The sequence below is a fragment of the Poecilia formosa genome, unplaced genomic scaffold (genome assembly GCF_000485575.1).
Source record: "Poecilia formosa unplaced genomic scaffold, Poecilia_formosa-5.1.2 Scaffold147, whole genome shotgun sequence".
Classification (NCBI taxonomy): Eukaryota; Metazoa; Chordata; class Actinopteri; order Cyprinodontiformes; family Poeciliidae; genus Poecilia; species Poecilia formosa.
The window spans coordinates 1,193,959-1,217,439 of record NW_006800086.1 but is presented as its reverse complement, the minus strand read 5'-3'; the positions used below and the strand labels follow the sequence as shown (position 1 = coordinate 1,217,439).

Below are 23,481 nucleotides of genomic sequence, written 5' to 3'. Positions count from 1 at the left end.
TATTACGATAGATCATTTTTCTGGTCATGAAGCAAATAAAGTAATTATGAACTATGTGAAACATTTCAAAAAACCACAAATCACTAGATAAAGTTTTTTTTTATAAATATGAGAATAAATTATATTTTACAAAACAATCTGCTGTAATGTCTGGTGTAAGCCACCTTCAACTGGACGCAACTTCTAATGGTGGAGAGAAAAAGGCGTTATACATTTCTGAACACCACATACAGAATCTAACATAAACTTGCAGTTTATGTTGGATTATAGTAAAGAAATCACTTAAGGGTGTCAGTTTCAAATCTGTGGAATGTTGCCATAACAACAAACTTGCCTTGCCACTCTGGCCGCCTTTACACTGGAAGACATTTGAGACGAATTGATGATAAAAGTCTGCGAGGTGTTAAGGTGGCAGAAGTCTGTACTTTGGTCTTATTCCCCCTCAGGCTGGTCATTAGTCACAGCGACCAGGACAAATATGGAAAACTAATCATTTATCCACCACCTGTAGCTAGAGGATCGGTAAAGAGGATAGATTTTTTTTCTCCAAAGCATAAATTAGTATTGTTAAATAATGACAAACTGCTATCTAAGCAGGACCTCATGCACACATAAATAAAAAGTCAGTTTTACTGTAATAATGGTAATTATTTCACATGTTTTTTTTCCCTGCTGTCTGACAAAAAACACACAAGAAATGCATGTTTGTTAAATAATGCTAAAATAAATCCCCCAAGAAGTCTTAAATGCTCTGATGGGTTCAACAAGACTTGTATATGTTGCAAATGACAAACACTTTGACTCCCACTCCTTTTTCTACAACACTCCATGAATGACTCACCTAATTTGAAGTGGAACAACGCTTGTCACCCTAGTTACCAACTCATTGACAATGGAGCATGTTAGCTGTAACAACATGTTATTTTTACATGTTACATGTCTGCAGTGCAGTCCATATTGCTATATGTTGATGTTCTGATCCGTCTCGTATTTCCATGAGAACGGTTTAATTGGACCGAAACGCTGACAGACGCTCAACAGTTAGGGGATATTTAAATCTTAGGTGAATCGGCTATATCAGCTCCAAATAAACACTGAAAATATCCTGAATGAGAATGCTTCAAAAATATTATGAGTAAATTGTGATTTTTAAAAAAAGAAAATCCATAAATAAAATCCTGTCCTGAAAATAGGTGTACTAGGGGAACTTAAAGCAAAAAAAAAAAAAAAAATGTTTTTGTAAAATCAAATTAAACTGATGTATAAGCTTCAGGGTTCTTGCTAAATTTTTACATTACCTATGATATTGTGTGTAACCAATTATCTTTTACATAATTAAATAAGAAACAAGGATCTGTTCTTTCTACCATAATTAAATGTTACTCCAGTCAATTCTCCTGTGCCAGCAGGGTAGTTGTAGTTTAATACAGAGGGACGGTTTTTGTACTACAACAGCAACAGCCTCATTTTGGACACAGTGTGCCACTCAGCCCTAAATAGGTTGCCTAAGCAGAAAGTACTAGATTTCTTCCAAATCAAATCCTTCTGTTTGAGTGCCTCCCTTGTTAAATTGGTAAAAATAAATAAGTTAATTGATTGTCCAATAATGTTTTTTCATTGGTTTATGCAGGAACATTGTACCCAGCTGTTTCGGACTGGCATCACTAATGCACAGTCACAATCATCAACTAAAAGAAATATGATGAAACATGGTTTACCTTTATAGTTTGTGTATAAAGTAGATGTGTAAGAGTTTTGGGGTTTTAAATATTTAATTCTAGTCTTATTCTGTGTTCCTTAGTTTCTTATTTTGATAGATCAGCACCGTACCTGTCAAGTCTCCTGTTTTGGCCTTTTTTTTTTTTTTTTTTTTTTTTTTTTTTTTTACCCCCCTTTCCCAGCGTGCTCCCGTATTAGTATTGTCCCATAAAGACTGTGCTATTCTCGTTTAGTGTAGTTATGGGTGTTGTGCTACCACCCCACGCCACTAGTGGCAGTAGTAGATCAGAAAACATGCAAATAAGGAGCAGATTTAGAAGTACACAGAAAGTGAGCTGCGCTAAAGAAAATAAAAGACAGAAGTTCAAATACTTGCTGCGAGTGAAACTCCTTCCAAAAGATGAAAACATCACAGATTAAAAAAAAATAAATAAAAACGGGAGACGGCAGATAATATAGGAAATAGCGCCCCCTTCACTTCCGGAGTGCAATGGTCCAACTTCCAAATAAGGTACGAGACTGCTAGTAGTCCATCTCTCCATGCCTCCCTTTCAGTTTGCTGCAGCGAGGTGTACTTGAACTCTTGACAGTAGCACAGGACGGCGACGTTTCCCGTATTGTACAATCCAAAACTTGACAGGTATGTTCTACCTTAGTTCAGTCCTTAAGTCACTCTCTTTTTATCATGGTTCTTATGTATAGTTGTTAGTGTTTGATTAATTTTCCTATTCCCCTTGTTGGTGTACTCTTCCTCACCCGCTGTGCCATTTTCTGCTCCCTCTCTTCACACCTGCAACCCGTCAGCTAATCAGCCTCGGTCTCTTCACCCTCACAGTATTTAAACACATTTCCTGTTCTCACTCCTTGCTAGCTCCTTCTGTTACTTCCCTGTGAAACCCTGCTGTCTTTTACCCTGGAGTTGTTGTTTTGTTCTGAACTGGCCCCCTATGCCTTTTGTAAATTTGTTTTTCATAATATATTTTTTATTAAAAATACCACATCAACTGTCTGTTCCTGCCATTAGCATTTGGGTCGTACCTTGCCACAACACGCAATGACAGGACATCCAAGTGAATATATTTTGTCCCTGATAATGAAGTTTAAGAAGAGCAGCATAAAGTCTCATCATTACAGTTAATATAATCTGTAGCCCTTTGTGCCATCAATATTACATTGAACTTAATAGATATTACAAGTTACTACCAGAACAGCTGCTGTAGAAAGCTACTATGTTCTGACCAACTTGTCTCCTAAAACATACATAACCTTATTTGTTTATAAAGATAAATTTGACTCAAAATAAACAATTACAGGGTTGAATAAACTCACGTTCTGCTGCTGTGGATGATGCCTCATTGCTGTTCGTGCTGAGCAGATTGCTAAAATGCTAGGTTAACAGGTCTGCTCTGTTTTGACATGACTGGTTGATAAATCGACTGGTAGCATCTCTGTGGAGTCCCAGATAATCCCTCCCCCCCCAAACATACAGAAAATGTGTTCTATTTCATAAACTTAAAGCTTTGTTTTCAAGGTAATGAAAAGTAACAATTGCTGTTTTAGCTGCATTGCCTCCTTTGGCCGGAGTTTTGTGCGGCCATTTGAGGCGCAGTGCAGCCTTTATCTCATTCTTAGTATCTTTGTGAAAGCTTAAAAAGGCTTAGCTTGTAAGTGGAAAAACCAAAACTTGCTAGATCAGAAAGTTAATGCACACAGTCTGTAATCTTTTATAATTTTGCAAGATTTTTTTTGAAATTCTCAACACGTTACACTGTTGGTGCGACTGAGATAATCACAGAAAGTAGATCAACAAGTATCAGGAGTGGGACTTTGAAACTCTAATTGTCATTAGAAAATATTGTGATCTAGCCTTTATGGATGATTGAGTTGGAACATCACTCTTATATGGAGACATTGTTAATGAATCAAAGTTTGTCGTCACCAGGGATACATTGTGAAAATACAAGTGAAAACATGCTCCAATCTGGTTAGGGTTATAGGCTTTCCCACTGCTAAAGATCAGAAATAAATGTAACATGACACAATGTTTTTATATATAAAATTGAAATAATACACCTTGAATTTTATCTTAATTTTATTATTTTGTCGACGTACCTATGCCATTTCCAATCAAGAAAAAAAATTACTTTATTTAAAAAAAGTAAATCTACCAGTCTTGCGTACATAAAGTATCTTAAACCAGCAAAAAAAAAAAAGACAAAATTAATTTTCATTAGGTGCGTTCAGCAATGAGGTTAAGTGAAAATGTCCTTAGAATGTTTCCTGTTTCCACGTCTATAGACGCTCCACGTCCGTCGCCGTAACTCTCCGGGGTGAATGACTCACCTGATGCGAACTGGAGCAGCACTTGTCACCAAGGTAACCAGTTCACTGAGAACCTTGGTGATTCTATTGGTACCATCGCATAACAGACTCAGACATCCATACAACAGACGACATCTAAAACCCAACCGTTTCTGAATGCAATAACATTCATCGAACTCGATTCATGAAGTCGTTCAATGAACATCAGGCGAATGATGTCCTGAAGACTCTCAAAAGCAGAGGTTCGTACTTTCGGATCCTTTCTCGTGTTGTTTTTGTCTATTAGCCAGCAAGGTCAGAATGGTTGTGAAAAGGGGAAAAAAAGAGGAGACATTTAGTCACTTTTCATCAGCCATGGAAACTAACATATTGAATTTATCCACGTAACTGGAAATAACTAAAACATTTTTTCCTTTACTTTTTAATGCAATTTTTAACATTACTTCACAAGTCATTAACTAGTCAGGCTTTAAGTGAAATGAGGACAGCTGCTTTATTCAGCAGGTTGAGCTGCGTTTGCCCACAGACACCAAACACCCCACAGCATAAAAAGCCAACATCAGACCTGCACAAACAGGTTGAGGTTACCTAAGCAACATTTGTGCTTTTGGAAATGAAAAATAATTTTTTTTTCTTTGCATTGTAGAAATAGACTTTAATGGATGTCAAAGGTGGTGTTGCGCTTTAATGTTTCTATTTATGAAATTTCAGCAACTGTTTTACTGCTGAATTTTAGCTACCAATCATATAAACTAATAATTAAAGAGCCTGTTGTTATGCGGAGAGGACTGCGATAAAGAAAAGAAAAACTGCGATCGAGACCCTTTTGGAAGCAGGACGAAATTGTTCAGGAGTGCAGGTCCTTGATACAGGAAGAGCACAAGTGCAGTTTACAATGGTTTGTACAGGGACTGACGAGAGAGTACTGCATTGTTTTGCCAAAAATGCTTTTCACAGAGCTTCAACCATGCAGATCAAGCACATTTTGTGAAACATCTGGCCCTGGTACATGCATATAAATAAACTGGGATGGAAGTTAAAAACAATTACAATTTTGCACTGCTGGATCTTAAACAGGTTGCAGGTTAAACAATGAAGCAGTGGGATGATTGTCAGAAATAACATTTAAACTCATCCCAGAAACTGCAGAAAGATCAAAATGAATAACGTTAACAACCCGACTATTCTCACTGATCACAGGAGAGCATGCAGGGTGGCTCAGAGGAGGGATTTTATGCCTTTGTCAGACTTGTGTTGTTAACTGCACTCTTGCCCTGTTGAAAATTGCAATCATAAAGGTTTTCTTTCACAACCTGATGGAACATTTGAAAGAAAAAAAAACTTAATGATGGAGCCTCCTGTACTGTGTTGTTTAGAAACCATCTCCAGTGCAGTCCAATTGTCATGTTGCTAATGCTGGAAACCATCAGGACAGCCCAGATTATGTTTTCGTTCCATTAACTTTGTTTCACCTCTGCAACTGCTAATGGGAATGTTGGTGGTGTGGGAAGAGGAATGACCTTTGAAGATGTTTTTGGTCTTTCTGCCTTTCTCTCACGGACTCATCAGCATCAGTAAAATTGGGGCGAATGGTCTCCCTCAGCAAAGGTGACATTGTTTTAGGTTCACCGTTTGATGTTTACTCCGTCTAACCTTTGCAGCGATTAAGTGATGCGCTTGTGTGTGAAGCTCACCAATCCCGCCACGTTCAGAGACGGAAAGCTTTCAGGCATTTTCAGTCAGGGGTCAGACCAGAGTGAATGCCTGACAGAAAACGACACAAAGGAAAAAATTATGTGCAGCTTTTCACTTTTAGTCTTCCGTCTGAGGCATTTATTACTTTTTACTTTGTTCTGGTTGTAATAAATTACCACAAAATGAGGAAACTCGTCCTTCTTTAATTAGGATTTTCACAAGAATTGTATGAATTACGGATGTGTATAATTGATTATGTGCTGCTTTTACTTATATTGAATATATTTGTGTGTATACATTGTTCTCATGTGACGTCACTTTTGGGAACTTTGTAACTGGCAGACATCTTGGCAGGTAACTGTCTTGACAGTTGCTGTGACAACAGTAAACAAGCCACAAGCTTAGAACAAGCTATTTACAAACAATATAAGTAGCTTACACCTATTATTAAATTACAATTTTGAGTATTCTACTTGCTTTTTGTTGACCTCATCCAGGCTTTGCATTGCTCTTGCCTACCAACATGGCGTTTTAGTGGTTTAGATCACTTCCAGTTCAGAACTGTGGAAATTATGCATTGATAAAAAATGTCAAATTTACTGTTGGACACTTTACAAAGACAAATCAAGATATTTTTTGCAGGGGTGTAACTTTCTTATTTGTCTGTTTTTGTTTTTTGTTTGTTTTTTCTTATAAATGACCCTGACCATCTTAGGATTCTAAGTGGTTCAAGTGGACCACTGGGTCATTGACCACAACATCTCAGACATTGCTGAAATACCTTCACCTCTAAAAACACTTATAAATGCCTGTATTAATAGTTGAAACACCAAATGAAACTTAATCTACATTGACATGCACAGTGGAAGCTGTCTTGGCTCTAGCGCAGAAACTAACATTTACGATCTTCCTGGTCTTCACTCTTAAGAGATTCAGCCAATCAGTGCCAAGAAAAATAAATGCTACTCCTGGATTGGCTGGTATGCAAACGCCAGTCGATGGCATGATAAGCAGCATTGCTCCTAGATATTTCAAATTTCCAGCTGCATTTTGTCTCAAATATTTAAGCTGTGAATAGACAAGTTCTCCATGAATAATTTGAAGTTAGGTTAGAAATTTGGAGTAATAAAAATCTGTGAATAGGTAAAAACCATGTTTAAGTGGGTCAGGGTGGTTTTGGCAGCAAATGGGTAACAAAACCCACAAACAGAAATTGCATAATGTTGAATGTACAGTTTCCTGTTTCTTTCATAAAGCTTCAGAATATCAAGCTGCAATTTATTGTAATTCCTCAAAGGGAGTTTGAGGAAATATTTCCCCCAAAGATATGAAATGCTGAGTAAAATGTTTCCCACTGGTCTCATTAAAAGCAATTACAAGAAAAGAATTGGTGAAACAAAAAACCGAAACAAAATTTCCCTTTCATTTAACGTTTTCACAATTGCGTCCAATAAAGCTCTGTCTGACATAAAATGGCTGAGAAAAACTGAATAGTCTTTTTGTTGTGCTGAAATATTTGTCAAATCAGCTCTGGAAATAGAAGCACCTCGAGTCTGTTTTTAGAGAGAGAGTTCAGATTCAGTAAAAAACAGGAAAAGTGAAAGTTATGCAGAAAGGAAGAGGAGGGAAAATGTCAGCTGAGAGAAGGGGAGCCCAGCAGACGATGATAACCTGTTAGCCAGTAAATGTGTCCTCCTCAGCATTTGCTCTTAAGAAATTGTTCTATTTTTCTGTCCCCTTCTGACACAGAAATTGAATTTTCTTTCCATCTCCAACTCATAAGAAGCCTTGTGTAGAAATAAGTTCCCTTTTAACTTTTTTTTTCTCCCCTCCTTTTTCTTTTTTTTTTATTTTTTATTTTTTTTTTTTGCTGGTGGTGCACTTGGTGTGTCAGTGATATTCTGTGGTCTGGCAATGGGAGGAAAGAAATCTACATGCGCTGTCAGCTTGACAGTCAGAGAAAGGCATGGTGAGAGCTCTGTCAGGGCCGGTCAAATTATTCGTTTTTTTCTTTTTCTTTCCTGTCCTGATGCACTTTCAGACAGATAAGCCCATAAAACACACTCCCCGCTTCTCAACCCGCCTCCTACCATCCCCCCTCCTACCCTGGGAACATAATTGATGGAAAGACCCAGTCAGGAGAACAATGTCAGCACTTGTTGCCGTGGCGAGGCCTCCGTCGGTGGCACGGCTAATGTGCATCCTCCATCCATCGTGGAGAGACTCCTGACAACACGCAGGTCTCCAAACAAATGTCAGTGGAGGGAGGCAGGGGTGGAGGGGGATGAGGTCGGACTCGTTTTCTTGTATCTTTCACCGCGAGTTCTGCTCCGCAGTTCAGTCAGCGGCGCTGACAGTCGGCGGGGACAGCAAGACACTCCGAATATAGAGCGGTTAAACCTCTGCAGTGACATTTAGGAAATGCTTGTTGTTTTGCTTGTTTTGCCTGCTGCCTCGAATTCCTGCATTTAAAAAGGAGGGAAAAGACGAAACAACCGCCCGGCGCCGTTTCTGCTCGCATGTCAGCGCTGCTAACAACATGTCAAGCATACAAGCAGGAGCTAAATAAAACGCATCCGGCTTCATTAGACCTGCCGCAGGGGAGTCGAGTTAATAACACGTGCAAGGCCCCTCGCCTTGGACTGAAATATGCGTCCCGTTCCTGATTCAAACGGGGTCATAAATGTAATCAGTGATTATAGTTTTGTGCTAAAAGTGCTCCTCAAGGATCCATTTGCTCTGAGTGAATTTGGAACTGTTGCTACTTTTAAAGCCATAATTCAGATTCACTGCAGCCGTGGAAAGGCCACAGTCGGGTTTCCTCACGTATTTATCTTAGGATGTACGTCTAAGTGGATTACACAAGCTGAGGTTGGAGTCCATTCTGGCCCTTTTTCTTCTTCCTCTCCTCCCTCTCTCCTATCGCCGGAGCCGCACTCATATCCATTACACGGCTCTGCCGCTGTGATAAATCTGTCTGTCAGAGAGACATCATAATCGAATTGTTCCAGAGGTCATTTAACATTGCAGAGGAGGGACTTCACTTTAGCCCTCGGAAGATCCAGCTCAAATACAATTTATGTGTCAGAGATGAATTGTGGAAATGAAACATTCACAGAGAAAATGAACTGTCTTGCTGACTGAAATAGCCTTGTTATGGCCCGCTGTGTCACTTTATCTGCTAACTTAAATCTCCGGTATTTAAGTGCTCCTCCTGGTCCCTCCGCCGTGTAATGATGCAGCCATTTGAGTAGAGAGAAGCTCGACATTAATTCTAGTCGTGGGGAACAGACGCAGGTTCACACTCATTTTAGAAACATAATTAGCTTTAGGGTCTTGCCTTTCCACTATATCCAGGTTGAATGCAAAAAAAAAAAAAAAGTCTAGTAATGCTTGTGTTTAAGAAACTACGTGTGCATACAATATGTAAAAAGTTGTTCAGTTTAGCATTTAATCTTCTTTGTTAGGGATCTAATGTCTTTGTCGAGTCTAATTTCAAAAGCTCTCAAAATCTCTGATCTTTCATCCACAGTCCTCACTGATATCCATTCTGAAGACCGCTCCCTTCTAAAATGTACATTTCCTTCTGATAAAAACACTATTTTGTTGGTTTTTGTGCTTGCAGGAGAAATGGCTCATAGATTTTTACCAAAAACAAAAGAGAAATCCTACAACCACTAATCTGACGCCACACCATTTTTACATATGTTTTGTGAAAAAGGAAGTTGTGTTCGTGTCTTCTTCAGAGGTTTTGTGTTGTTTCATTCTGTGGTTCTTGGTGCAGCGCCACCACAGGTGAGGAGGTGAACAGGTTTTTCAAAGGTTTTTTTTTTTTTTTTGACAAAGTGGAGTGTAAAACCAGTTGGAAATGTTACAGGTTTGGTCCCCAATTGAACCAAGCCTCCCTTGAGGAAATAATTGGCACAAGGTTTTTATAACTCTCTAGAACAGGGGTCCCCAAACTACAGCCCGCGGGCCGAATCTGGCCCGCCTCCTCATTTGGTCCGGCCCCCTGAACAATACCAGAGAGCATTCAGTGTTTTTTTTCATATATATGTGGATTTTTCTTCAACCACCAGGGGGGCTCTTGAGCAGATATGAAACTTAGTTTCCCTCAATGGAATATATACTAGTAAGTACCAGTCACAGTTTCCTCCCGGTTTTTTTCCATTTGCATTCTGGGTAAAAATCTATCTATAAACGCGAATATGTCGTCGGCAGTAATCCAGCCCCCCCGGTCCACAGACCCCCGACCAGAAAAGGTAACAGTTATGTGGCCCTCGCAGGAAAAAGTTTGGGGACCCCTGCTCTAGAATTTCTTTATGTGATATAAAGTGTACCACAGTGAGATTTCTTAACTTTAATTTTGAATTCTGTGAAAAACCTAAAAACAAAGTAAAGAGAGCACTTTTTTTCTTCTAGTTTCTCTTTCTCCTTGATAAATAAACATTGACACTTTGGAATGTGTAATGTGTCTTTGTATAGTTCAGGTACGATTTATATAAAAGCATTTTATATTTCATTTGTCCAGCCGTTCTTCCTTTTTTTCCCCTTTGTTTTCTTCAACCATGACTGCAGAGGTTGTCGGATTAATCTGTCATAGAAATTGACTCTTTTCACAGTTTTTAACAGTGAGTGTGACCTCAATCAATTCAGGCGGAGCCCCTGAGAAGAGAGAGTGTATTCTCACTGAGAAAAAAATAATTGAAAAGTACATGTAGCACAAACCTGTGTTGAACTGAACTGAAGGGAAAAAGCAATAAACACATATTACTTCATAAATACTTGATGTTGGGAACAATAGCATCTCATCAGCAGCTTTAATGTTGGATACCGCATAAATAGGATTTTATTTCAGAAATTCAACTTTTGACTCCATTTCTTTCCTCTGAAATGAACAATTAAAATATTAAAAAATTTAATCAGCTTTAATTAACAAAATAATGACAATTAACATAATTAACTTTGAACTTTCATTAGTTTTTAATAAAAGTTTTTAAGTTATTCATCATTTTAAAAATTCATAAAATAGCTGTTGGAGGAGGTGTAGCGGTACACAGAGGCTTTCACCTTTGACCTCATCCTTCTCTCTCTCTGTTCATTTCCTGTCTATCTGTCAATAAGGTCAACAAGCGACAAGCAAAAAACGAATAAAAGGTGGCCGCTCTGGCTGTTCAGTTTTCCAGGGCTTTTCTCAGGGGTCGCACGTTCCTACAACAAATTTTACCCCAACATCACAAAGACTGTTAACATATGAAAATAATGTATTTTATTCATAGCTGTGTACACCTTAAAGAATCGGTATGGAAATCTGCCTGCACTCGGGGCGTGTTGAGCGAGGGCTGCAGCTGGAACGTTTTGTTTTTTTTTCTCTCCCCCCCAACATCAAGGCTGTGTCATGCTTGTTTTTGAGAGGAAATAAACATTTACAAATGAATAATTGATTATATCTGTATTATTTCAGGGGAGCCGGAGTAAGGAAATATGCACGTTCTGAGTTCTTCAAAAGACACACCTAATGCATAAGTAATGTTTTCCCACTTTCAAGTGTAAAGTCCCACTTTTGCCTGAGGTATTTCATCTTCCCGCGTTTGGATCTCTCGCGCCATTCTCCGTAAACAGTAATCAGAATAAAATGTGAAGAAGGGAGGCGCGGCAACGCACATCAAAGAGCGAATATTTGCACACTTAGGAGTCAAATGAAGAAAACTCGCTTGTCTTTACAGCGACTCTGCAGGCGCTCAACCCGACTCTCTGCCTCTGCTGCGTCGCCACGAGTCCAAAGGAGGGACGACATCCCAGGAATTCACACGGCTCTCCTCTCGGGTCATGTAGAGTTAATTCCACTGCAATCACGCCATGTGACTTTGCTAAAGCCCTCAGCTTTCTTTTGACCTGCGAGCAGGTCGGCAGGTAGGAAGCCATGATGGCAGAAATGTAATTTTACTGAGGAGATTGGATTCTGACTGCTTGACCCTGCAGCGAAGCTTAGCTCTCGGCGTTGCACATCTGTTTGGACGTTAATTGGCTCCAGCAGTTCATGGATAGCTCTTTGAGCAGAGCACAGCGGAGGAACAGAAATAAAACAAATTGTGTGTGGTCCTTTCCTAATCGATGGTGTCCTTTAGGGTGAAGTCAGACGTACAAGGAGCAATCATGGGAACAATGGCATACAGACGAGTAATGCCGTGGAATAGCAGAGAAAATGACCCAGCTGCTGTCAAACTGGGAAGAAGAACCGCTAGTGGTGATGCTAGACGGTGACAACAAATCTATAAACAGGTTTGTGTGAAGGTGTAGAGGCGATTCTGAAGCATGCAAACAAGATGCTGTACAGTTGCTGAATTTCCATTACAAATGTCTGCAAAACTTTGTCAATATTCTGTGAATGAAAAAGAAAAACAATTTCGCAATTGCGGTGTTGACATGAAATTAGAAACTAAACTCAAATCACACCTGTAAAGGTTTGTTCACGTGATGAGGCATTAAGAAACATGCCGCACCATCATCCTCCAACTGCATCACGTCGTCTTCTCCTTCACGGTTTGCGCCAGCGGCAACATCCGGTTGTTGATCATGTGACTCGTGTGATGTGAGAAAAGTGTTTCAGATCACCTCATCGTCGTGCTAAAGCCTTTTATGAAAAACAAAAATTTTGGTGTTTTTCCATTAAGCAAATTTATTTTGGAAATACCAAATTTCACAGTTTTGTGGTCAATGGAAACACAGCTGCTTCTACCGACGGTCGATCCCCAAACTTACTTCATTATCACCAGTTACAGCTGAAATTATTTACATAAACTGTACAAGAAGATACACATCAGACCGAACTTTTTTAGATCGTATTTGTATTTGGATAATTTTTGTGTTGTTCCCCATCAGGCTGTGGTTTCTTTTGCGGCTTGGTGTTGCTTCATTTATCCGGTGTCCTATAGTCCCCTTCCCTTTGCTGCTAAAAAGTACCGTCCCTCAGCTGTTCAGCATTTCCTGAATTGTGCTTACCTGGTCTCCATGTCTCCAATTAAATTGAAGCTCCTTGATCCCATTGTTCTCAGTTGGTTGCTTCCGCTCCACCTGCTTCCTCCTCTCCTGGTATATGCCCAGTAGATTTGTTTTGTTCATAAGTCCTTCATCCACTGAGATTTGAGCAAATTGGAAAACCCCAGAATATGTTATGACTTTTTAAGCTTTTTGGCTTTGATGGGGAAAATAAAGTCAACATTGATTGTATTCACAGTGTTTCGCTTTTCCCACACTTTATATTATTACCTTTTTACAAATTATATATGGTTCTAATCTATTTGTTTTGATATTCCTACTGTTGATTTATGTTCTGCTGTACAACTTTATAGCTAAAATATTGATAAAATCCCAGTGTTGATTCATGCTTATTTTCCTTCTTGGCTCCTTTCCCCTCAGCATATTCACTCATATTCTCTACACAGCTGCAGATATTATGCTGCAAAAAACCCCTGATTTGTCACAATAAAGTCCCAATATAATTTTTCAGAGCAGCCAAAACTGAGATTGCCATAATCAGTTTGGAGCCTTTGTGGTAAAATTTGTCATCTGAATGTCAAAAGAGTCGTAACTGGCTTTTTAATTAAAATCTTACGAGTGTTGGCACTCTTAAGAGTTTTGTATTCGTGTGCGTGTTTGTGTGTGTGCGTGTGTGTGAAGACTATCTGAGGAAACACTAGTCCATTGGACACAGTGTGTGTGTTGATCCACTCAGTCGATTATTTAACTTGCAGAGAGCGCGGCTCAACCCTCCATCATGAACACTCAGGGCAGATTCTATACAAATGTCACCGTGATACGAGTCAAACAATATAAGTTCGCCGTCAATCATTATGGCCATTCATTAGAAACTATCCGGACCTCTAATTTTTAAAGTTTTTATTTCTTTATTCCACTGAGAGATTCAAGTAGGAGCTCTGTTGCGTTGGTTTGGTTGGACTCACAGGCAGCCAGCATTAATATTTGACGCAGCGTCATGATTTGTTAGTCGTAATTTGTACCATCAGTTCATCACATGGCTTTGTGTTTTTTTTTCTTGCATAAAAGTCAATAACATGGGATGAACTCCGAGTCACTGACTGTGTTCTTAATCTTAGATCTGAGGGAAGCATTTCAAGATACCAGCTTCTGGTTTCTGAAGATTTATTATAATTCCTAATAATTTATCTGTAGATTAAATTAGTATTAAAAATATGGTTGCAAATTCTTGCAAATGAAGTTAATTACTACACCATTATAAGTAAATGATTGATTCTCAGATTATCAAAAGCTGTTATGAGAATTGAAGCGAATCTATTTTAATCACAAATGGTCAAATCGGATGTGAGAATTACTTTTCCTCTCCTACATTAATGAATAACATGTTTTGATGAGTTCAGATTACTTTTTTAATCGTGATGGCAACAAAATATATTGGTTCAAGACGTTATTTGGAAAAAGCTACACCTCTATTGTTCTAGCCTTGCCTTACCAGGCAAGGCTAGAAACAGCCATGTCATTTTTTAAATATTTAGTTTAGGGTGTTAGTCACACATACAGGATCCTTATACATGTATCGATAAAACATTGCAGTTTATAAATGACATTGTTTTAAAAGTTCAAAGTGTGTTAATACTTTTGCAAAGCACTGTGTAAAAATATAACCCCCCCCCCAAACCTGCAACATTACAGGCAAAGCTGGTGAAAGTGTGTTACCTGCTTTACACACTTGTTTGTTAAAGTAGTTATCTGCTTTCACTCAGGCAAAAATGTGTTGTATAATTATCTTAATAAAAAAAAAAATACTTTTTTCCTCTCTTAATGTTCAAGGTCCCTTCCCTCATAATACATTTTTCAAAATGAATTTATTTTGTTGAAAAATAAACTATTCTTGAGTGGCTGCTGTTTGCTTGAGTTCTTGGTACTTAGCAAAAAAAAAAAAAAGTCTTTCAAAAACATGTTCTCTTTGCTGAACTCTTGTCTATTTACAAAACAACAAAAAAGGTTTCTGGTGAAGGAATTAATTGAAATGAACAGGGAAGTGCACATAGCCAATGTCCTCCAGAGTAATGGATCTGCAGTGGGTCTTCAGAAATGTTGTAAGACTTTTTATAAACCTCATGTTTTTAACATTTTGTTGCTTTAGAACCGTATACACGTTCATTTCTGACTTGTGTGGAAAATGCCATGTATGGTGGAAACACTATAAACAACCCTAAAAACTAAAAACCTGTGGATGGATAATTTTTTGCATCCCTTTCCAGAGCTGGTTAGAGTTGATGGATTAAACAGAGAAAACCTGGAAGAAAAGCATTTAAAGGCTGCAAAAGACTTGAGACGGTTCACATTCCCTTTCAAGCTGGATAGTCGATGCTTGGGCGTCGGATTGATTCCCATTCATTTTTAGTGACTGCATATTTCCCCTAACTTGAACCATTCCCAACCCTAAACAAGGAGGTCCTCCAGATTAGGACTGGACTTTGGACCCCATAACGCCCACTGGTCTTCAGAAGGTTCGTAAATGAGCTAAAGTACACACACAAACACGCTCACTCAGCCAAGACTGGAAAATAAGCACAAACAGCAGTGAAGTAGCAATGATGCCACAAACCACAGCAGTCTTAGCCAACACATTAATTTAACCGAGACGCTGCTGGCTGTGCCGCACAAAGCTCTCCGAGTGGCTGCGAGCGCGTCCGAGAGCAGAAGTGTCATGAGCGGTGCAAGACGTTTAGGGTGATGACCCCCAAGGGACACTGCAGCTCTGGACCTAATGAGGCCTGCTTCCATGGTGTCTTATCCTTATTATTTTTTTTGTCATAATGAGGGTCAGGTTGTTGGGCTATTCAGCTCTGATCACCCCTTATTAGGAGCCAACAGAGGGAGAAACAAGAAGGAAAACGGAGCATGTTCAAAGAGAGAAAAGCTTCTTTTTTTTTTTCTCAAGCTCCACTGCTGGTGGAGACAGAGACTGTTTTGGTCTTGATGTGCGAAACCCCAAATAACCCTTGGATATTCTGCGGGATTTTGTTTTGTGGCACCAATTAGCAGAGGAAAGAAACCGCTACACGGGAGAGCTTTGATAATTTACACGCGATACACAATGGACTTCTCTAGCATGTAAGAATATAAATGTACATTAACATCTGCTGTCGATTTCCAGCTATGACTTGTGACTTTATTTTTAGTAGCTCGCGCTGTGTAAAAGAGAGGCCAGCTTTTTTTTTTTTTTTTTCCCCAACTTCTCCCTGGTCCCTCATGGCTGTGTCATTAAAAACACATACGACGTAATGAAATTAGCTTGCTCATTCTGCTCTGCTGCGCGGGGTTGTTGAGGTTATGGTGAAATAATTGAGGAGCTAATACAGATACGGAGTCGGAGAACGTATTAAGGTAGAGGAGGATCAAAGAAAAAATAAGGTTTGAAGGAGCAAAAGAAGCATGAAAACACAATCACAATAAGGAATCATTATCACCATCACCACTAACATCATCTGAGGCTCATTTCACTTCTCAAGGACTTGTGTCATCACATTCGGCTGCGTCTACCAACAACGGCGCTAATGAATTCATAATGTTGCATGTAGTTATCAAAACATCATACATCTCGGCGTTTGCCTCCAAACTTGGATATCTGTCGTAAAAACTCGGCAGCGGCGCTCGCCCCGCGCTGACCTTGACGCGGCCTGTCTCGGAGGCGCGTCTCATTCAGACATGGGAATACGCATTAGCCTCGGCCCGCACGTCCCCGCTCCTCCACTGAAAGCTTTTATCGCCGTCACTCGATCCAGAGGAAGCAGAAGGAAGCTGCTCTGCCAAAGGTCTTTGCGGTTTTTGGAATGAAGGAGGGACTTGCGCCTTCACTTCCACAGATTGAGACGAGAAGCCGCTCCGCAGCGGGTTGGACGCACGCCGTACGTCGGCAACCGAGAAACTCCACGCTGCATAAACGTGAATGAGCACCCAACCTGAAACCAGCTTGTGCTCTTACAGTATGCTTTGTTAGGGCTGGAACGTGAGAACAGCTTTCGATTGCTGGCATATGTGGAGCGAGAGCAGAAATACGCACTTGAAGAGGATGAGTGTGAAGAAGTTGCAGGAGCTCCTCTACTTTCAAATTACAATGGGTAGTTTGAGCGCACAAAGCAGCGCTGACAAAAGATCTGGTCTGGCTTTTTTTCCCCACGTGGAAAGAAGGATTCAAGGCTGCAGAGACGAACATATAAGACAATAAGGGAAGTGTGCAACACAGGATTAATTCACAGAGGACTTTTGTTATCTCCACTGAGAGAATAGGGATAAAATGATAATATGTGCGTATGTCTTAAAGTAAGTAGAAAAAACTCAAAGGCAACAAAAAGCCTTGATGTTCAAATAAGTGGCCTGACATTTTGATTCAATAGCAGGGAAAGCTCTGCAGAAAAGGTTCTTAAAGTATTTGCCCCTGTCGAAATATCTTCTGATTTTGCTCCTTTGTCATCATCAGAGAAATTGTAATGTTAGAAAAAGACAGTCTGAGTAAATGCAAAAGCCCTTTTCCAGTTTTCTGGTTGGTTGAGTTGAGCTGCCTGTAGGATCGAGACATCGATCTCGAGTAAAGAGTAACACGTCAGGCTCCAGTTTGAAGAAATTCAAGAACAGATAAAAAGACATTGATATCTATAGTTCTGGATGCAAAACCCTCCGAGAGTCATTATCCGCAAACTGCTGAACCTTCCCAGGAGTTGCCAATCTGCCAACTTTGAATGATCATTTTCTCGAGGTGGTCACCAAGGAACCCAGAACATCTAAAGCAGAACTGTTCATGATTAAACAATAAGAAAGAGACTGGATTTAACAAAGCCAAAACATTTTTGGAAAGTGCATTTACTTGCATATGACATAAAACTAACAGAATTACAGGAAAAAAAGTATGTTATACTGACAATCAAAACATATTGGTGACTGTAGGCAACTTGCAGTAATTGAAGGAAACATAAATCCTACTCTTTACCATACAAATACCCAAAGGAGAATGGACTAGTCAAAGTCTGGATGCTATTCTAATCCAGATTCTTTTGCCTTATCTTAGTGAGGCTCCAACATCTTTAAATTAAAACAATTTTGCAATGAAGTTTTGGCCAAAGCTCCATTTCACAGATCAGTATAACACAGAAGGGACTCTTTTGTGTGTGTTTGTGTGTTTTTACATCCCTATAAGAGGATCGCTGTCTCACTTGTGCATCATTTCCTGCCGTGTCAAGTCAAAGTATCTGCTGAGAAAAAGGGCCAAATGCCAGACTTCCATTTCTCCATCCAGAGACCAGATGCCTTCGCTCTTCCCCCAGCTGTCACAATCATCCGACTGCACATACCTGCCAACTCACCTGCTTCTTCTTTCCTCTTGCTGCGGCTCTGCCACTATTTTCATCGCTCCAGTTTCTCACATGCCAGTTTGTCAGAAATTGCCTCTGACCCACTGCGTTCCAGTCACCAGCCAAACTTGTTCCCACCTGCCATGTGTGTCGTTACTTGTCTGTCATTAAAATTACTCAGCTGTTACTTCCAGCCTGGACTATGTCAGGATTGGGTTCTCCATCCGGTGCTCTGAACACACTGGTTGTGACACACACCATTGACTGAAGGTAGTAAAAGACTTCCTATTACTCATGTTGCCTCCTGTTACACAGTGGGTCTGTGTTATGCTGTGTTGCCTTCCTGTTTTATAAAACCCCGCTGAGAGAATTTAGTGGTGGAAATGAAAAAGTCCTCGGACTAATTAGGATGCGAGTCAGTTTGGAGAACTTTGTTCGTATTGGGCTCCTGTGTGTTTCTACGTCAGAAATAGATCAAAATAAAAACTACCAGAGTTGAGCCTTTTGTTTCTAAATGACGCAGACGAACTAAACATCCAGCGCATCGCAAAAGTATTTATCCTCTTTGAACTTTTCAGCATTTTGTCACCTTACAGCTACAAACCTCCACGTTTCTTAACAGTTTATGTGTAGCATAACACAAAGTAGTGCATAATGGGAAGAAAAAAGACCTTTACACGGTTGATTTGATCTGAAATTTGTCCACAAATAAAAATCTGAATGTGAGAATTTGTTAAAAAAAAAAAAAAAAGTTTTTAGAGGCTAGAAACCTGCATCTTTTACTGCAAAGACAAAAATTGACTAAACAATAAAAAATCCCACCATCATTTGTTAAAAGTATTTGTATTAGTTCTATTGTGTTTTATTTTGGATAAGTAAATGTGTCTGAGTCGAGTTACACAATGGTAAGCTATGAAGGTTTTGTTGTTCGCAGTCTGGGTTTTTATGAAGGTTGGTGATTTTGAATCTCTTGTCAGCAGATCAGCTGCTCAGAGACATTGAACATTATGTGTGGTGTCGTTAGGTTGTAAATGGTTTTTGCCAGATACATTTTATTATGTTCATAATACACTGTATTGTCATTCTAAAATACATTATCCACTTCAGTTGGTGTCTCCTGCAAATTATCATTTGTAGTTTACTGTGTCAAGAATCTAGAGTGGATGCAACAGAAGATGCAAGTCACACGATGTTTTGTATGTTTGGTGTTCTGCTGTAACAGCTGGAAGTGTTTTGGGATCGTTTCTACCAGCTTTTGCACATCTGGAGGTAAAATTGTTTGCCCGTCGTTATTTGTAAAACACCTCAAGCGCAGCCAGGCTAGATGGGGTTTGTCTGTGAACATCAGGTTCCTAAGTTTGACTCAAACACGTCAACACTCCTCAGAGTGTACGTTTAGTCATTGTTCTGCAGAAAGGCGGCCATCTGCCTCAGTCTCTTTTCCTCCAGGAGGATTCCCTCCAGGGTTTGTCCTTCATGTAGCTCCATCCGTCTTCCCATGAACTCTGAGCAACTTCCATGTTCCTGGTGATGAAAAAGCGTCCCCGCAGCATGACTCGGTCATGTGGGGGCGGTGTGTGTTCGGGATGATGCAGCTCAGTTTAGTAGGACAGCCATAGATAATTTTTGCAAGATGTTCAAAGGTTGGGGCGGATTAATTAGATATCCGGTGATATCTGGAACACCAGATATCTTTTCCCCCTTCTGCTTAAAGAAATTCACAGGCTTTGTTCTGTTGTTCTACTTTAAAGCTGAGAATGCAATCTGTGGTTACAATGAACATAATTACTTATCATCTACCGCCATATCAAATCTGAGGGGCAATAGCAAAGATGGTTAATGTCACGCTTTCCACAAAGGAAGATCTCAAACATTGGTTTGGTTTATCAGTGGCAAGTAATAAGTCTGGTCCTGTGGCTGTTCCTGCGCATTGTTTGACCCGTGGGTTGTCTTATTGATTGCGTTTTCATTACCAGGCCGTGACTCACAGCTGTTGCAGGCATGTGAGTGATGAAAGCCGTCGGGTTTTATTTGTTCAGAGAAACCTGGAGATATCGGAGCGGGCGCCATCTTCTGCGGCGCGCCGAGGCATGTTTATATTGACGAACTCGTGGAAGTGGAGTGGAGGTAGCAGCCTGAGCCTTGGGCCACTGCATTTTGATGCCAGCTCTTAAAGTCAGTGGAATGAAATGGTGGAGGGTGGGAGGGTAGGGGATCGGGAGAGTGATGGAGGGAACGTGGTAGTCATGAGGCTGGACCTCACCGTGCTCTTATCACGGAGAGCAGCCAGTGGCCGGAGGGCTCCCACACAGACGAGGCGCTGCGGCCGCTGGGCGCGAAGCAGAAAGCACGCTCAGGGTGCGAATGGAGCTGAACTAACTCGGTTTTAAACAGGGATAAACTGCTGCACATTACACTTCTTTAAGGGTAAAAGTCTCAAGCTCAAAAGCCTACAGGAGTGCGTTGCTTATGAAAGGGGTGATAGGTTAATTACCTCTCCAGAGGTCTCCAGGGTGGACTGTTGTGTGCTGCAACTAAATTCTGTTTCATAAAGACAGCACTTGTATCTCTCCTCTCCTCTTGGTTTGTGAACTGCAAACTGTGGCAGTGTGGGAAGATGCCACCACTGGCATTGCAATGGCCAATTTCAGAACACATCTGTTTAATTATACCTGACAAACTCCAGATAATTAACTCTTTTTCCCCCTCTGGCTTCGTCTGAATTATTGTTAATTCCAGTGATTTGGGAATCAGCTCATATTCTTCACCAAAGGCTGTTGGATTGATTTTGGAAAGTCATACTTGCAATGAGTATTTTGTAAAACTTTAAGAAAAATGAAATGGTGGAGGGAAATTTGTTTGTCCAGATATTTCCTAGCCTGGAGGAAAGAAAAAAAACAGCCTGTTGTTCTATGCTTTGCTCTGTACAGAGGCTCTGGACTCTTGGCTTTTGAGAAACAATTTTCTGTTGGATGGTTGAACTCTGAAGTTTAGAATTTTATCCGTGACGTATTTAGTGTGCCAGTTCAACGCTATGAAGCTGACCGGAAATTGCCTGAGAATCAAACGGCCTGCCTCCAGTCCTCATGCCAACCACCTTGAACACTTGTGTGATCAGCTCGGGTGTCCTGTTTATGCCAAAGGGACCAACGCAGTGGCTCACTAAAACCAAGTCACTAGTTGTGACTTAGTATCACTAGTTTGGGGGGGGAGGGGAGAGGGGGGGTTGTTTCAATGAAGAAAAAATCAACTTCCCCCCTGTGGTGTTGAAGATTTTTACAGCATCAAGCATCAGAGCAGAGGAGACGTACCACTCAGTATCCACTTTGAAAATAAGTCACATTTGTAAAACTGAGTGACTTTATTGACCAACTCTCGCCATACTCACTGTTGTAACTCTTGATTTGCCACTAGGGGGCGTCTGTCTGAGTGGGATGATTAGATGCCCGAATGTGGCACTGCTTGAGAAAAGCTGCACCGTTTTAAAACGGTAGGAGAACTGAACTGTTTAGGCATGTAGACAATTTATTAGTAAAAAAGGTGAACGTTGGTGTTATTTACACTTTAAAGGAAATGAGCAGCCTTTCAAATGGTTTTGATTCAATGCCAAGAGACGTTGCTACAAAAACTAAATAATTTGACCAAAAACAAATATGATTTTTATGCAAGATCACAAACAAGTGGGACATAAAACTTTCCACTAACAATTTTACAAAGCTAAAATAAGGAAAATCATGCACTACCACAGTCAGGATAATGGATGAGCAATACAAAGTAAATGTCATTCATCCCTCTAATTGTTTCTGTCAAAGAATGAGTGGTTTTAGTAAAAACACACAACAATGAATGCTGTAAAAATACTAAAAGTATTCAGATCTCTAAAAAAAGAAAAAAAAATGTTGTCTTTGTAAAAAGTGGAAGCAATATGAAAACCACAGCCTTTGTGACAACTGAAGTGTATTTCCACGGACCCGTTGCCATAGCAGCCAGCTTTCATTGAGTCCAATAATGAGTGATAGGTTTGAAATGAGAAGCCGATGGTAAGAAAATGCCTTTATATTGTAGTTGGGGGAAAATAAATCTAAACCAACGGCGTCTCTACACGCCCTGGAAATTACAATGCGGGGCTGTGAAGATGGGAGATGAGCGACGACTAAGAACTCGCTCATTCAGGCGGGTTTATGGCCGTTGGTATTTCTGTTGTCACAGTCTTTGATTTCCTCTGGTTTCCCCTCAATATATAAACTGCTGTTATGTCACAAACGAGCACAATGTAGGTCCTATTTTCAAGGGAAATTGTGAATTTTATTTTACTTTTTTACTATAAGAAGATGTGACAAATGTGGAGTGCGTTGTGTTTAGCTGTCCAGAGTTTTTGAAACGGTTTCACTGCAGGCTCAACCAGTTTGGAACAGCTATGCAACTTTTTTGTCAGTTCTTTGCAAAATAGCAAAGGCTCTGATCGGACCGAGACGTTGCCAAACAACAGTTTTTAAGTTTTGCCACAGATTCACAACTCTGCCCGTCTTCAAACAAAAGCATCACCACACCATGATGGTGCCACCACCATGTTTCACCGCAGCAATGGGTATTTTTCAGTGCAAGTCTTCCACCATGCTCTTAACTCCAAATCATTCACTGGGCAATTTAGATTAAAAATTATCATCTTTCAACCAAGAGGTTTGTTTCTGATATGAATCCAGCCTGGTTTGGTTGGATGGCAGAGTCCTGTCAGGCCTCTGATGACCTTTTAAAACGCAGCGCCTTGTGAGATGAACTATAATGGTCTGACTGCTGTGTTCCTTGGTCTCCATGGGGCTTTTTGTTCTCTAATATTCTTTAATAAACCTCTCAGGCCTTCTGAGAACAACTGGATTTGTACTAAGCTACACTTTTTTACTCACGATACCGATACGATACGGATATCTGAGGTTTGGTGTCGCCCGATACCAATCAGATACAGAAAAACAGCTGAATTGACTTAAGACATTTCTTTTTTTTCAAAAACACAGATAAATGTAGTGTCACAAATTTATTTGCTAAATACTTAGATACACCTATATCTTCAAACATGTAAAAAATAAATTGCAACAAACCTTTCAAATGGCTCAGAAAGTGCAATTAGGGATTATAAATATAATCTAAAATAAATCATAAAGCATTATGATTTAGAGCACAATGTATAGAAATAGATTGAGTAGATGTGCCCTTATGAATCAGGCACATTGTTACCAATTCCCAATCTATTTTATTTATATATATATATATAGGGTCTCTTTCATCCTCTGAGCTCGGGTCGTCTACCAGAGGCCTGGGAGCTTGAGGGTTCGTATCATGGCTGTGCCTAGAACTGCACATTTCTGGACTGATATGTCTGATGTTGTTCCTGGGA

At 40.0% G+C, this 23,481-nt stretch overlaps 1 long non-coding RNA gene across 1 annotated transcript; it reads left to right on the top strand.

Annotated features, from left to right (window-relative positions):
* Positions 1 to 1,941: 1,941 nt before the first annotated feature.
* Positions 1,942 to 18,829, top strand: LOC107837497 (uncharacterized). Its single transcript, XR_001663518.1, has 3 exons — positions 1,942 to 2,049; positions 5,119 to 5,125; positions 18,817 to 18,829. It is a non-coding gene; the product is annotated as an uncharacterized LOC107837497 (long non-coding RNA).
* Positions 18,830 to 23,481: the final 4,652 nt, after the last annotated feature.